Source organism: Berghia stephanieae, chromosome 4, assembly GCF_034508935.2.
Source record: "Berghia stephanieae isolate SIO BIC M18660-M18661 chromosome 4, UCSD_Bste_1.3, whole genome shotgun sequence".
NCBI lineage: Eukaryota > Metazoa > Mollusca > Gastropoda > Nudibranchia > Aeolidiidae > Berghia > Berghia stephanieae.
Window position 1 is genome coordinate 53,845,260 of NC_088363.1, and position 17,500 is coordinate 53,862,759.

Here is a 17,500-nt window from a genome sequence, read left to right on the forward strand (position 1 = left end):
TGTCTTGTTTGACCATCCACGACCAAGTATTCAAATTAAAGGTAAGAGTCGAGTAAGACCTCGATGTTTACAACAGTCTTGTTTATTTATATATGAGAATGTTCGTGTTGATTAATGAGGGATTTCAAGGTGGGATTATTATATTTAAATTTGACATGGGAATTTGATTGTTTGATGATTTCCTTTTCATTTTGTATAGAAGTAGAAAAGGATTATCGTCTTCGGGGACAGGGTGGCTCAGCGGCACGGTCTTTGCTTCTTTGCGGTCTACTCGGAAGGTACGGAGTTCAATCACCACCGCTGCGTTGTGTGGTTTTGAGCAAGTCACCTCGCCCTAGCTCAATTTGCGGCGCTGAACTGCGGCGGACGCCTGGTTTATTCCAGCCTTCCCTTGGAATAGACCGTAGAGAAAAATTTCCCCAATGGGATCAATGATGGGAATTTTATGTTTATTTTAAAAACTTTTTAACTGCATTTTACTGTACTCGTACCTATAACTATAATATTAGCCTACATAATAATAATAATATATCCTCATCTTTTCCTCGCATTTATTTCTCTTATTATATTTCCTCGCCTTTTTTTTTGTAGTAATAACTTAAGACATAATATCTAAATCTGCCCACTTTGTCATATGGGAGCCTTGTCATAAAGTCAGTAAGTCCAAAGTTACTGTCGGTTACAATGTATCGCAGGTTTCAAATGTGTATTGTTTAATTTATTCTTGTCAAATTAAAGCTTCAGGCTAAATAAAGTTGAAGCAAAGGCAAAGAAAGATCTATTTATTTTGGTGAAAATAGAAAAGTACCAGTCAGTCTACCATGTTTGTCTATCGGAACCAGGGTCGAGTCTGAATAGTCTCCGATTGCTCTTCGATTCGGAATACTGCAATGCAATGAGCCCGAATGATGAACTTATCATAATAGTATCATTAGTGAAACTCTCAGTTACTATTCCGTTTGCAGTTATAGAAACTATATTGGTCTTCCTAAACACACACACACACTCATGAGTATCTCTAAGTAATTAAAAACAGAATAATCACACACACACACACACACACACACAATTGTGTTGTCTATCACTGAGAGAGAGAGAGAGAGAGTGTGTGTGTGTGTGTGTGTGTGTGAGAGAGAGAAAGAGAGAGAGAGAGAGAGAGAGAGAGAGAGAGAGAGAGAGAGTTATAATCTATCCAGATAGTGATTTATTTTCTGAATTATTTTTTTTTGTGTTGGTCAAAATAAAAATAGTTTTAAACCCGAATCGGTCCAGGTTTAGTGGGGTTTTTTTTTGGGGGGGGGGGAGGGGGGGGGGTTAAATTAAAATGTATTTTTAAAAAAATCAATAATATTGTTAAAATGGATGTAATTCTGAGTGACGATTTACCTACTTGTGACTATTAATATTAGGAAATGAAATGCAGTAAAAAATAGTTACTTAAAATTAAAAATCAATATATTTCTTTAATGTACTGTATATTCATATTTTGTTATCCATATTACTTGTCGATTTGTTGACAACTACCATCTGAAACTCTGAAAATACAATTCAATTCGTGACTTGGTAAAATGCAATTAACAACTGTTCATTAAAAAAAAAACAAACATCATTTGCATCTAGTTGTAGGCTTCCATTTAGAAAGTGTCACACGCAACGTGTTCCTATATGCAGGCCTGACATCCGAATTGGGTTATCAGACCACCATACATATGAGTGCACGCCGGTACCCGTCATTGATGGTACAGGTACCAAAAGAAATTCTATTTAAAAAAAGGTATCAGTAAATCTACGTGTCGATGTATAGTAATTTGATATGCTGACCTTTTTATGGTGCAAGGAATGGTAGACTGGGTTTTACCATTGGTTTTTACTCAACTTGTTTTTATTGTGTTTATAAACATGATTTATGAACTAGATTGAATTTCTTTCCAATTTACAACTTTTTATTATATCATTAATTGGGGTATTGACTGCATTTTGTTATCTAACCGCTCCCACCAAGAGAACACAACAAAACAAAAACAAATACAAAAGCGCCCGATTTACTTTTGAAAACCATTGGACCATATATACCATGCTCCATGCGCTTCATCATGTTTTATTATGAGGTGAGTTCTCTATACCACAGATCAGTCGGGACCACCGAGATGCAAATAAGGATTTCAATGGAATGGAATCAATTACAGTTGTCTTGTATATATATATATATATATATATATATATATATATATATATATATATATATATATATATATATATATATATATATATATATTTGTCCTTGTCCAAATTAAACACACTGAAGTTACCATAATCGTATAATTTGCATAACATATTGATAGAACAATTCAACTAAGTCCACTTTAATTAAAATTGAAATTTACGATCGAAATTTGAATATGGAATTAATGAATGCCGCCTCTTTCCTCTTCTAACAATAAATGTTAAAAATTGAATGACATTTCATATGAATAATACAGGATTGATATAAAGTTTATGAATAATTGACAATGTTTTTTTGTAATTTTTCGTAAAGCTTTCAGGGGTGACAAAGTACAATACTATTAATCTCAATAGCCCAATCATTAACTATCTTGCACGAATGAATACTATTTGATACAATGACATATGAAGTTAAAGGGTCAAACAACATCAAACAAACAAAAAAAGCAAGGAAAAAACCCCAACAAAACAAACAAAACAAAACAAAACAAAACAAAAAAATACATAAAGGTTTGTGGCGTCAGATTGTCAAACGTTAAATTTAGTTAAAATAATGTCGATCGACATACAAGCAGTGTCATTGAACTATTTTATTTAAAATACACAAAATTCAATTAGAAAAAAAAAACAAAAAACAAAACAAAACAAAAAAACGGAATCAGAATCGTTTGAAGTGTAGATGGAATGAAATGATTTTGCATACTTGATTTTTTTTTAGAATTCGCACTTCGTTCCCATCTCTCCCAAGCCCGACCAGCAATTGGGAACAACTACGAAATTTCACCCACCCCCTTGTTTCCCCCCACCCCCTTTCCATCCAGAAAAAAAAAATCACAAACAAGCAAAATCCAAAAAGAAAAAAAACAACCAAAAACAACAACAACAAAATACAACCTCCCCACCCAACCAAACAGAAAAATAAACCAAACAAAAAAATTATAATAATAAAAACAGCTAAATAATATAAAAATAACACCATGAGAGAGCGACAATCTTGAATTTATTATTCTTGATGACGGAAAAACTTACCATACCTTCCTGATTTTATGTAGACCATCTTGAGATTGAGATTTTTTTTTTTTTTGTTTGATTCGTATGATAAGTTTAATTCAGTACATTATTAATTTAGTAACATGTCACCAGAGACAGCGGAAAATATAATAATGTGTATTCAAACTCGACAGCCCTTAGCTTGTTATAAGTTTATAAAAGACTCGTAGTCATTACAAACACGATCTATTCGCTAAAATCGAAAAAAAAATTATGAAGTGCCACCCTCACTACGTGTGTATTTAGATAAAGATTAATGTCATTTTGTAAATATTCTCCATACCACACTAAATCTAACCAACAAATTATTCGTTGGATAAAAAAGGAAATTGTTTATTTTTGTTAAGATTTGGTTCTGGACCTGTTTCCCAATATTTGATGCTGTAAATGACGGGCGGGGCGTTTTCTCTCGACTTTTAATATCCCATTATTGCCGGGATCGCTGATTCGTTTTAGAGTTCACACAACTGCAAACAAGAGGGACCAATTTTCTCGACGGTCAATGTAAATGTTCAACATATTTCAGGTTATATCAATATTTGAAATTGTCACCTTTGAGATTAGTGTGTAGTTAGTTGTAGACAATGGGACAAGGGGTATTTGAAAGAGGCAATAGAAAAACTGGTTAACATTAAATATTTTAATTTTTGATATATGTCTAGGTATGACTAGACACTAATAAGTAGGATCGGGTAACACAGTCTCATAATATGTCAGGCGTCTATGAACATTCGGGGTACAGTACGGATTTATTATCTTTGGTATGATATTCACCTTCGGACCGGTTGGTCTGTGGTCGAGCCCCGCTCTGATCTTTTACTTTAACTCACATTTTCTCACCTCACTCTGGTGTTAATTGAGTAACTGTACGACTATGTCGTCTAGTGGTATAACACTCGCTTTCGGATCGGAAAGTCCTCGGTTCGAGCCTTGCTACTCGGCGCATAGTTAAGTCCTTGGAAATGGCTCTTTACTCACATTCTCTCACCGTACTCAGGTGTAAAATGACTACCTGGCCTTTAACAGTTGTCTCTGTCGGGGAAAAAAAAGTAAAATCGCCTAACAGACGTCACCATGTCTCGTTCTACATGTTAAGTGTTGCTGTTGATCAGGCTGTTATTTAATGTGCCACATTGATTTTTGCATTTTTAATATTTAATTCCTCGTGTGTGCAATGAAAGAAAATGTTTACGATATTTTCCATCAGTAGTATTATAAGATAGATAAAAAGTAAACCTATTCTCATTAAAAATAATTGGCCTCGTCACCAACCGCGAATACAAAAGAGGTACCTTTGTACTGTTTGTTTTAAAACTTTTGAATGAATCAAAACTTTACAAATGAATTATATCTCAGGCATTAGTCATATCCAATAACCCTTTCAACGCAGGGTTCGGAGCTACTGAAACATGAAACATACCTGCCTACTACTTCGATAAATTCGTATTAATACGATTTTTTTGGCTTCAACAGTAGAAATATATAGACATTTTTGATTTAATACAATGTATTAAAAAAGAAAACGTTGGTGCCACAAAGCATCAATTCAAGGTTTTGAAAGCAAATTTAATACTGATAAGGGTAAAATATTAATTAGTAAAGTCAATTATAGTGACTTCTATTTCTTCCCTCTGAAAATCACGACTTTTCAACATTTCATGTTAGCAGGTCTACATGATATCATTGTTAAATTTATCTTATCGCTATATATACTGTACATTTAGCTAAAATACTCACAACATCCGCCAGTCGGATATAAAGTACCAACACACAAAATGATGTGTAACCTTGAACGTGTATAGTCTTATTGATAGAATTTAGTGAGAACCGATCATAAAAATGGCTGGCTAAAAACAATAAGAAAGAGTTGAATGATGTCAATTTCGTTCCTTCTATAGTTATAATCAAATGGATAATTGGAAGAGATGATGATCATGAAAGAAACTCAATCTTGCTCTTTCTGGGTTAAACGGGACTTGAGTCCGTTAGAGTAACGTAGTTAACATTATAGAAATAAGGCGCTCGCAAGTTTGTAGGAGACAAGGTTATTGTTTTATATTTGACTTGGGGCGGCTTTGCGAATACACGAAAACTTTGTGACTAGAAAAGTTTTGAATAGAACGAGCGTCATCGCGTTTGCTTTGGGTCTTTTGTGCTGAAATTTTTATGGAGTAGGTTAATTAACTTCTCAAAACTTTCTGGCACGTCGCGGATAAGTGCGATCTTTGCGTTTTCTATTTGATATAACAATGGGTTTTTACGTTCTTTGGGTCGTGATTGCTGCCAGCTTGACCATTGTGGCTTTATTCAATACCGTATTGTTGCATAAAAATAGGCAACGATGTACAAATAAGGGATACAAAAATGAATTGGCATTTTGGCTATAATTTAGGAAATTAGCTGGTCTAGTCGTGAGGACAAACATCGAGAAGTCAAACGTGTTGATTGGGACACCAAATTCAAAACCATAAAATTCATTGCCTGTCAGAGAATTTTAACACAATTTAAAAAAACGCCAAAAATCACGACAAATTTACCTTCTCACGGTTTGAATAATTATAAATTCCTTTCGCCGTCATTTGTTTTCTGACACCCCCCCCCCTCCCCTCCCCCCGTCCCCCTTCTAATTGTTGGGTAGCTGGGTCTGTAAGGTCTGGGGAAAAATACTTTGCGTTAGACTAGTTTCCCTATCCAAAGCATGGCTATGGTAGCAAGCAATTGCTATTGTCCGTTTTACGCTATAGAAATCAATAAAGACAGAAAAAAGAACAAGTCAAGCTCTAAAATCAACATAGTTCTGCGTTTTTTTTGTTTTTTGTTTTTCAATCAAAGCTTGATAAGCCCTATTTTTTTTTTACACGTATAAATGCAAATACATTCTAAGCTTATGTCTTTTCATTATCGACGAATTTTGTCATGATCAGTTCTTCCCTTAGCTCCCTGTTATTGGCACATATATCTTGTCGAATACCATTCATATCCCAAATCAATCAATACATAATATTATACTGTATGTCAATAACGAATATTATCGATAAGTTGTTTACGTTAAAAGTTTGAGCTTGAAAAAAAAAAAAAAGAACTCGAGCTTTTATATAGCGCAATAGCGACTAAACGTGCTCAAAGCCCTTTACAAAGGGTCACTGACCAACAGCAACACTTAACACGTAGGACGAGATATAACACCTGTTAGGCGATATTACAATTTTTTTTTCGGACAGAGATAACGCTGTTAACGGCCAGGTACTCATTTTACACCTGAGTACGGTGAGAGGATGTGAGTAAATGGCCTTTTCCAAGGACTCAACTATGCGCCGAGCAAGGCTCGAACCCAGGACATTCCGATCCAAAAGTGAGTGTCATACCGCACAGTTCATTTACATGCCATTTTTATTTGAGAGACTTTGTAATAGCCTTTAGATACCTTGGGTGATTCCTGATGACGTCAGACGTCTGTTCCATCGATTATCCATAGATAGTATGCGCTTGGTTAAGAAGCTCACAACATTGCCACCCGGAAGTAAAACAGACCACACACAAAATGTATGTAACCTTAAACGTTTATAGTCTGGTTAATAAAGTTTAGTGAGAATTACTCTTAAACGCAATAACAAAGACCTGAGTGAAGTCAACTTCGTACTATCATTATTTCCTTCATGAAATGCTTTGGTGTCAGTATCTAACGTGAGCACAATTTTTGTTGTAATACTGCCGAAGTTCTCAGCATTGTCATTGCTTCGATGCGTACGTATGTGTGTGTGTGTATGTGTGTGTGTGTGTGTGTGTTTAATCTTAATAATACTGTATTTCTGTTGTTTGATACGTCTACTCTTACTAATAACAGGGAAGCATTTCTGACACGTTTGCTTGACCACTCGACCACGGGGCATTTCCCATCATTTCACCCACCTGCTCGTTCGGGGATTGATGACGCAGTGACGTAATGACGTAATAATAGGGGGTCGCGACGTCAGGTAATGAGAGGTTGTCACCCTTGAGCTTGTCAGACAGAGGAAGAGACGAGAAGAGTTATTGCGCTTTGCGCATTAAAATAATGGGTTTACTTGAAAGAAGGTTGGAAATGTTTAAGAGGTTTTTCAATAGCGTTTTAACTTATGGTGTCAGAGGGGGGAGGGAGGTTTTGATTGAAGGTCGATTGCTAAAATAATGCGTGGAAAATTATATAGGGCGTGCATGAGATTACGGGTTTTGGGCGTTATGTTGCTGCTGGTCAGCACATTGAATTACTGGAAGACTGGGTACTTAGAAGAAGAAGGAAAGTTTGAATAGTTGCGGGTATTATAAATAGTGCTGACATCCAGGTGGGTGCGTATAATTTGTTACGCTCATAATGATATGTGACAACGTTTTGATTGACATTGTATTAGGCAGGATTTAGAAATAATATGTTGGTTGTGTCTAAAAAGTCTACCACAGTCTTTGTCTTTTATCAAATTTTCGACTTTAAAAAAAAAGCAAAAGAGGAGGAGGAGGCGGCGGAGGGGGGGGGGGGGGGGGGGGGGGGGGGGGAGAGAAGGAGGAATAATGAAAAAAAAATGAATAAATAAATGATTACAAACATTAATAAATTAGTGAATAAATGAAATGATTTGTGACTGAATAAATGAATAAATACTGATTATATCAAATGAGATATACATGATTGATTAATAAAATTAATTATGGAATCAATAAATGAATCGATTAGATAATTATATTACCTATCGGAGTTTTCTTTCATGACAAAAATTACATGTTGTTTTCACTACCTCAAGGCTTTATAATGCGACACACATACCACGTCCATTTCTATTTCCTCTTACAAATTACCATGTAGCGCCCGTGAGACCACATCCCCTCTCACACCCAATTTACCTGAAAGTATTGAAATCAAAATTAATCATTTACAGTCCAATTAATTCAGCCCAGCGTGTTATGACCACAACCTTTTGTCTTCATTTCATTGTTTACGTCTCTTGTCCTTTCGGGCAGTTTCAGTAGCACAATAGGAACCTGTTCACTGATCTTCAACAACACCCGGCCGCCATATTTGATATTGTTGTTTTGCCCCCTGGTCATTTTGAAAATGACAAAAAGTAGCTCTTCACTTTTCACTCTTCAGCCACCTTACCAAAATCGTGTCTCCCCCCACACAAAAGAAGCAAAAGGTGTCAGCAACAAGGTAGCAGCAGCAATATATCTCATCAAGCACAGTCGCCCCTAAAGGAAATAAACTCACAACGTGAGTTGCCTCTTCAGCGTGTTCAACAACGTAAACGACACCACTTTAATCACTTTATTAGAATTCAGTCTCCAACCTTTTGTTTGTCTCAACAATATCACCGTACTTTTAGACGTGTGGGCGAGCGGGTGGTGTAGGAACTAGTGTATATTATATAAAACCGTCCCTATGAATTCCCTTATGGAACATTTTATTGTTGATTTTACGAGGTTGGTTTATTTTAGACTGAATTACAATCAATCGTATGTCTTTGTAAGTTGTAAATTTGTAAAAGAAAAAATAAGAAACAATGGTTTCAAAGACACATAAAACCTTAATGTTTAAGACTATTTCACTCATAACTAGGTTGCGTAAAATGTCAAATCACAGCGCACGCCAAATAAATAACAAAATAAAATATTGGGAGCATTCGAAGTCCTACCTTTGCAAGGAAACAGAAAAAAAAAGGAAATAAAGAAAGGCTTTTAATCCAATGTAATGACAAAATAATTTTAAAAATAATATCTGAAGTCCGTTGATACTGAGAATCCGCGTAAAACCTTTTTCACCCATCGCCATTTTTGCATTTACTCAATATTATCAATATTGTTGTGTTTTTATTTTCTTCCTTTATTTTATCTCTCTTTTTATTCCTGTATCACTGCTTGTACTCGTCTTTAGAATGGGCGTCGCTTTATTTTATATTTAATCTGTATCACTGCTTGTACTCGTCTTGTGAAAGGACGGTATTCAAGTACTCCAAGTACTCAAATTCGATTTATTCAAGTACCGAAAAAATCCGCTATTCTTTGTGTCGAACATGGAGCCCATGAGCGATAATATGCCCAACCGCAAGAAACGTATGGAAGGTTGATTGTATTGGCTCTTGTTTCCTATTCCAAATGCGTTTGTTGAACATCCATTTCCCAATGGAGTACTTCGCTAGACAACGTTCATATCATATCGGCTGTTGTCTTAGGGGACACTCCAACTTTCTCCATTCAAGAATGGTTTTTATACGAAGGCTACTTTTATTTTTCAAGGGGGGGCAAAAGATGAGAAGAAAAGACGTGATGTGATGGTTTTGATCCCAATGACTGTGAAAATAAAGGTGCTGTGAGGGCAAGGATTAATGGTTGGCAATGCGACCATGATCCTCTTCACCCTTTGTTGATGTGTTTGTATGCTAGTAAAGAGAAGAAAAAAAGTTGACAAGCATTTGGAGCTTACGGTGACTTATTAGCATTGATTATAGACCCGCCTTCTTCTTCTTTTTTTTTAATCACCGTTTTACAATATCCCTCTTTGCTTGTTGGCAGAAACTCATCCATACCTGAGTCGAAGGCGGTTATGTTTGTAATCGAAACAACTGGGGGCCAGATTTTTTACGATGAATGCCATGCATCCGGATATCTATCATAGTCAATTGATACAGCTTGATACAGTCAAAACGAGAGACAAGACAGCGAACCAATCAGTAATGGACTGTATTACCAGAGCTGCCTACTTGAACTTTCAAAAATTCGTAGTTCTAAGGGAATAAAAATAAAAAGTCATAATAGATAGCTTTGCAAAATAATAATTTGCCCTCATCATTATTCAAAAATGCTCCAAAGTTCTTATTATAGGTTCCAAGGAACTAAACTTTCCTTTTAAACAAGATTTTTTGAGTCAAAGGCATGTATGCAGTTCTGTAGACAGAGCCAAAAATTCGTAAATCTACGAATTTTTCGTAGATCTAGGCAGGTCTGCTAATATCCATTGCCACCAGAAATGTATTCATTGTAGTGTCCAACAACAACATGTGTTGACACCATTGACTCACTCACACGTCCCAAGAGCAAGCTGGCGCTGATTGATTTTTGATTTTTTGGAAAGGCAAGCAGGAAAAACAACATCCCAGCTCAGTGGGAGTCCAGTTACGAAATGTGTCACAGGACATACATACATACATTAATTAATTCTTAATCCGTTTTTGATAGCATTGGAAGTAAAGGATGTTTGAATACAATGTGTTTTCTGCTGCCCTGTGATATTGTGTTATGACACTCGCCTTCGGACCGGAAGTCCAGAGTTCGATTTCCACTCAGAGCGGCACATGGTTGCGTCCTTGGAAAAGGTTTTTTAATCGCTTACATTCTTTCGCCTTATTCATTTGTAAAATGAGTACCAGGCCGTTGACAGCGGTGTCTCTGTCGGAATAAAAATATTGCCTAACAGGTGTCATGTCCCGTCCCACATGTTAAATGTTGCTGTTGGCTAGGGTCCGCTTGTAGCACATTTAGTGGATTTTGCGCTATCTATATAAATACACATGTTTTTTATTTGTTTACTATTTATTACTTTATAGGCGTATTGTTTTGCGTTAAACAAGAAAATGATGTAGACCTTTGTTTACATAGTGTACGGGAGCTGCATTCATCGATGTCTCGTTCAGACTCTTTATATAATATGAAGCAAACAACGTTGATTTTGAATCGAAACTTCACACTAATAGACAAAACTTTTTGTAAAATTATAACATTTCTTTATATCACGCTGAGAAGATGTTTCAGACGGAGTCTCCAATAGACAGTATTATATTATGAGAATGATTCATATTATAAAATTGTAATAGGTGTACTCTTTACTTGTTATACATTTTTGTTACGTTGAGAGACGACAGTAGAGCCCTGAATGAAATCATAGGCAGGAATTAGCTTCTGAAGCACACAATGGACATTTTAGAAGGTTAAGACATATAACCAAACGCAATTATGGGCTTGATTTTGTTTTTTTAACCACTGTTGTAATGGTCAATGTTTTGCGCTGGTTTGAGAGTATTACAAGTAATCAATGAGCCCACAGCAATTTGGGTTATCAGACCTCTAAATTAGTACTTTTTGACGGTAGTGGCCAAAGCATTCTTATGCCCAGACTAACAAATAGTAGTTGGAGCCAAAATAACTTATTTTAAGTCCATCAGTACCCAATAGTTTGCCCTTTTTAAAAATCAAAAACAGCTGCATTCTTTTCTTTCTCTTTCTTCTCGTCTTTAATTTAAACAATATGATTAAGAAATTTGATATTCAATTAAAATAAGAAGGGAATTTGTCAATACAAGATAATAATGAAAAATGGAACACTTTTCAGAATTCGAAAGCCAAAGGGGAAAAAAATTAAATTAAACTTCCATGTCCGGTCGTCCATTCTTCATCATGCGAGTGGACAGTTGTAAAAGAATTAAAAGGCCCTGTGGGATTTTGAGCAAGATGCATTGTGTCCTCCCGCGGGGATGATACCCGTGTGCTGACTGCTGTCACCTTGGGGAGTTCATTGAAAGGATGTTATGACAAGGAACTCATTTGTGTAGGGAAATGAACAGAAGCTTAAGGCGTTTGTCCTGCGTGGACAATGGCCGGTACAAGTGGTTCTTTTGTGGGCATTGGCGAGAGTCCGGTTATTTTGATAGTTATTGGCGGTTTTATGAAAGTTGTAGTACCTAGTAGTAGCGGTGCATACTTAATCATTAGTTGTATGATGTTAGTTCGCCCGTATGCGGGGAAAGTATTGCTGGGAAGGGTAACATTATGCATAATAATTCTTTTTTTGTGTTTTTTTTTTTGGGACTAATCCGCCTCATGTTTATTTTATTGTTAAATAGACATTGGAATTGAATCGAAATCAAAATCCATTTATGAAATCAGACGTGGGAACTGGAGGAAAGATTGTGGAAGAAATAAAGGGGGGGGGGGGGGGGGGGGGGGGGGGGGGGGGGGGGGGGGAAAATCTACTTAACACCATCCATCCCTCCATTGTTCCAACTGTCTATCTATTTTATATATCTATCTAATTATCTATCTATCTATCTATCTATCTATCTATCTATCTATCTATCTATCTATCTATCTATCTATCTATCTATCTATCTATCTATCTATCTATCTATCTATCTATCTACTCTCTCTCTCTCTCTCTCTTTCTCCCTCTCTCTCTCTCTCTCTCTCTCTCTCTCTCTCTCTCTCTCTCTCTCTCTACTCACCTCCTCTATCTTTTCGCCGTCTATCTGGCATCCCAGGAAATTGACCCCATTGAACCGACTTCCGGACCGATCCAGCTCATAAAACGGAGCATGGAAATTTGTTACTGTAATTTTTTCCACCCGGCCATCGAGATAAATGGAATTCTAAGTAATTTTCTCTCCCCGCCTGACACGCCAAATCGGACAGATAACGGATAATCAGAATTGTCTCCTGTCTGGAACTCTTTTCTCTCTCTCTCTCTCTCTCTCTCTCTCTCTCTCTCTCTCTCTCTCTCTCTCTCTCTCTCTCTCTCTCTCTCTCTCTCTCTCTCTCTCTCTCTCTCTCTCTCTCTCTCTCTCTCTCTCTCTCTCTCTACCCCACCCATTCGCTCGTTCGCTCTCAAACCGCCCGTTCCACATTGATATCTTTATTATCACGAAATTAGATATAATCATTATCTACTAAGAGCACTTTAGAAGTTTCTGGATGTATTGCTTTCATATAGAAGAAAATGGGAAGGGTTTATTATTATTTTTTTAAAATTTATTTATTTTTGATTTCATAAACAACAGTTTATAACAACAGCAGCAACAGCAATAATAATAATAATAATAATAATAATAATAATAATAATAATAATAATAATAATAATAATAATAATAAATAATAATAATAATGATAATAATGATAATAATAGTAATGATAATAATAATAATAATAATAATAATAATAATAATAATAATAATAATAATAATAATAATAATAATAGTAATGATAATAATAATAATAATAATAATAATAATAATAATAATAATAATAATAATAATAATAATAATAATAATAATAATAATAATAATAATACGTCATTCATGTAATCGATTTGTCACGTTTCCCGCATTCTGTCTATATCGACAATATTGATAATGCATTTTTAAAAAATACATTGGAGTCAAAATATACATGAAGCTGCAGTTTCTCCTGGTGTTTAGAGTGGTAGATCGGACTTTAATCATTTAGAAAGATCGTCTCTCTCTCAAAGTGCTTTCCACAAGATATCACCTACCCAGTGTCTGCTGGATGGACAGAGAGGTCAGATAAAATATAACGCAAATAAAAGAATTTAACAAAAACAAAAACAAAACAAAAACCCAACAACATAACAAAACAAGAAAAAAAAATCAAACCAACCCCCTCCCCCAAATAAAACCCAAACAAACCCAAACAAAACAACAACAAACAAAAAAAAAAAACACCAAAAAAAACAAACAAACAAAACAAACAAAACAAAAAACAAAAAGAAACTTGTCTAAGCCCAGAGAAGAAACCAGTCGCAATTGAATTTAAGTGTTTTATCAATTGTGCTATCACTATCAGTATCCCCTTGATGATATAATCTACTATAGCCGACTCGCAAGCTGTTTGAAATTATTGTCGTACTCTGGAAAATAAAACAAAACAAAACCATAAAAAAAAGAGACAACAAATAAAATTTGGCCAGGAAACTCGTCCTTCAATATCAATCGATTAAAATGACCCCACCTTGTCAAAAAGTGTTGTCTAGGAGTTTTTGATAAGACGAGGGTCGTCATTTTAAGGAAGTCCATGGTTTGAGAGTTTTTCACAAGATGAGGGTCATTTCAATAGATCGATATTAGAACGAGTTTTCTGGTCAAAATTTTGTAAAATGTGTTTTATTTTGCCGTGTTCGACAGATTAGCTGATAGAGCGGCCGGCCCATCCACTCCACAGAATTCTATCGTTGATTAAATTAAATTGGAATCTATTTACTTGATGAGGAATATATGATTTGATTTAGAAGTTGATAAGATACTATACTATAATATGCCATCTGTCAAGTGGTTTGGAATTACCTGCCCCTGTTTTTGGGGTTGTTTTTTTGTTGTTGTTCTTGTTTGTTTGTTTGTTGTTTTTTTTTTTGTTTTTTTTTTATTTACCGCTTATGAAAATATAATAATAGTCGTCGTTTTATCAATTTATCAAAGATCAAACACATCATATTTTTTTTTCTATAAGTTCATCCAGATATCTTAACTAAGATCGGATGGTTTAGCAAAAATGCTCACAACACTAGCCAACAGAATATAACGTACCAAGAATATAGTGAAAACGACTCATAAAACTGGCTGACTAAAAACAATGAAAAAGAGCTGTCTGACGTCAATTTCGTTCTTTCTATAAACACTAAAATATCGCAAGGATCTCTCTGCTCCTTAAAAAATGATCAAAAATAGATGTTCAATTTGGAGTTAGTACGAAAGCCCGAGTTAAAAGGAAAAATGCGTGTACAGTCATTCTACAATACTTGAGGTAAAATTTGATTTGATTTTAGCGTTGATAAAATACGTGCAAGGCTACCAGAAGGTACAGGAAACGTGCCGTCTGTCAAGTCATTCGGAATTAACAGTTCAAGTTCTTTTTATTTATCACTTGTATTTTGATTAATGAATTTTGCGAAGAGCACGAAGTACTCAATTTTGAAGAGCAAGCTACAGTACCTTTCATGTTTTAAAAATTCTCTCAATACTTTCATGATACGTGATACTTTCATCTACTTGATGTCAAATTGAATTTATGATACTTTCGACGTTCATGAAATTTTTGGTATCTATTGAATGATTTCAAAGCAGTCATGTAAGTGTCTTGTTTTTAATGCCATTATCAAAATTTCATTTTGAGTTAAGGACACAGCTTACCTCTTACTATTCCAAACTAAACCAAGAATCACGTGACTTGTTCAATTCCTGTACGACTCCTCAACAGGCCTGGTGTTACATTAGTTACTTACATTCGTAAACTGGATGTTCTTGAGTTGTCAAGTTATAGAGTGGATTTTCTTTTGGATGTTGTTAATTTCACAAATGAAAGTTTTTTTGTCATCAAGTTAGTGACTGGACATATATAAAATCATGTCTTAACTTAACGAAATTGACGAAGATCTCAAAAAGGTAATGGATTTTGAGATATAAAATAATCAGAAATAAGAAATTGCAATGGGATGTGAATTTGGTCCAAGTGTTCACTATTTTCTTTAAAAATGTGGAGTGTATCTAATGTTTGTATCATATGGACATAATTTCAAGATCTCCTTTTTAAGCGCTGTTTGTTGACCATCTTAAATGCTTTTTAAAAAATGATTTGCTTTGCAAAGCATTAATTTTAAAATTAAAAAATAAAAACAAACAAACAACAAACAAGCAATCAAACAAAGAAAAACGCAGAATAAGAGAAAAAAAACCCCAAACAATATTTTAAAAACCCCGGAAACCCCTATTAAAACAAACAAAAGAACATAAAACTATGATGAATAAGCTTATAATTAATTTATGTTTGACTGTTCTGACATAATATAAACTGAAATTGCGGAGATCAAATAGATAACCAGCTATTGGTGATGAACAAAGCAATGTCCATACAAAGAAACATTATAGATAATACTATGAGGTCACCAGTAATTCACTACAAACTCTAACGTGTGCGTGCATGCGTGATACTCGTACTCATCTATCTATAGGCGAGACTAATATCCATCAGCATCACACGCACCCTCACACTGAAGTTTGAATTCATTAATTTATGACCGAATTCGTTTCGTTTGACACTTCCACTCCAGATTGACAGCCTGTACTCAACGACTTGTGTATTGTGTGTACAGAACAGAAATCACGATATGGATATATTGAAGTAGTCAAGTACGATATTGTACAGATTCGATTCCCTATAAACAGGTTGACGCGCTTATTTTTTTAAAATATAGGGTTTACGTAACAGGCCACAACAATAAGGTGACGAACATTGCTTTACACTACACGGTGGAATATTTAATTTTAAAATTAGATTATTGATTAAAATAAAAAGGAAGGATTAAAAAAATTAATATGTCTAGTCCTCTTTTTATATTAAAAAAAAACTCCTTCACCATATTCAATGCCCTTTATCGTGCCTCATTTAATTTATACTTTTCACAGCCCCCCCCCCCCAAAAAAAAATAAATAAATAAAACAAAACAAAAAACAACAAAAAAACCCAACAAAACAACAAAAACAAAAGAAAAACAACAACTACAAAAAACAAACAAAAGTAAAGCCAAATTTTCATTAAGCACTCGTCGTTTTTTGTCTCTTTACTTTTCTTTTTGTTTTAGAAAAATATTAAAATATGTTACTGACGGTAATCACACAGCAGCGGTAAAGTGGAAAGTACTTTGCTGTTTCCTTCAGACATCGGGATAAACATTGGCTGGAATATTTTATTGCAACAAACGCTAATTTCAAAATGTTTCTTGTATGTGATTTTTTAGTAAGAAATAATATAATAAAATACATCATAAGTTATTATTAATGCCCCCCCCCCCTTCCTTCCCGACCACTAGGTCAAGCTATTGGTTACGTTCGGTGTAACGTTCCTTTGATTACGGTCACGGCGTCATTTTTTATATTTTAAAATTAATTTTTCTTTTCGTTTTTGTTTTTTTGTTTTATTTAATTTTTGGGCCTTCTTTTTCTCCAGACCGGTCTGTACTATAATAACATGTTGACAAAACACTTATTTTCATTTTGGCCAGAAAACAAATAAACAAAGAAAGAGAAAAATAACAAGAAATATTAACCCCAAAATCAAAATAAACAACTGAAATAGATAGGATACAAACAAATACATAACCCCCCCCCCCAAAAAAAAAAATCAAACAAACCCCCCCCCCCCAAAAAAAAAAAAAAAAACCAAACCAAAACAAAAAACAAACAACAAACAAACAAAAACACGAAAAACTCTACACTTCCCCCACACAGTGAATTTACAACCGGCAGGTGGGTCGACCACAAACAACAACAAACAACCTCCTTTGTTGCATTTATGAAGTCAAAGGGAACCTTTGTATTCATTTATGACCACCCAGTATATATTATATGGAATCTGGAATCAAATGAATTCTAAGTTAGTAGTAACTACTACAAGACAAACCGACTTTTCATGTGGAGCGTGACAC

At 34.8% G+C, this 17,500-nt stretch overlaps 1 protein-coding gene across 1 annotated transcript in view; it reads left to right on the forward strand.

Moving 5' to 3' along the window:
- The window catches only part of LOC144970827 (protocadherin-7-like), a 51,343-nt gene that overhangs the window by 902 nt on the left and 32,941 nt on the right, over window positions 1-17,500 (forward strand). The window contains exon 2 of the mRNA XM_078910893.1: window positions 1-41. This exon is cut by the window's left edge and continues 217 nt beyond it. The gene's annotated coding sequence lies outside the window, so the exon portion shown is untranslated. The remainder of the gene's footprint in view (window positions 42-17,500) is intronic.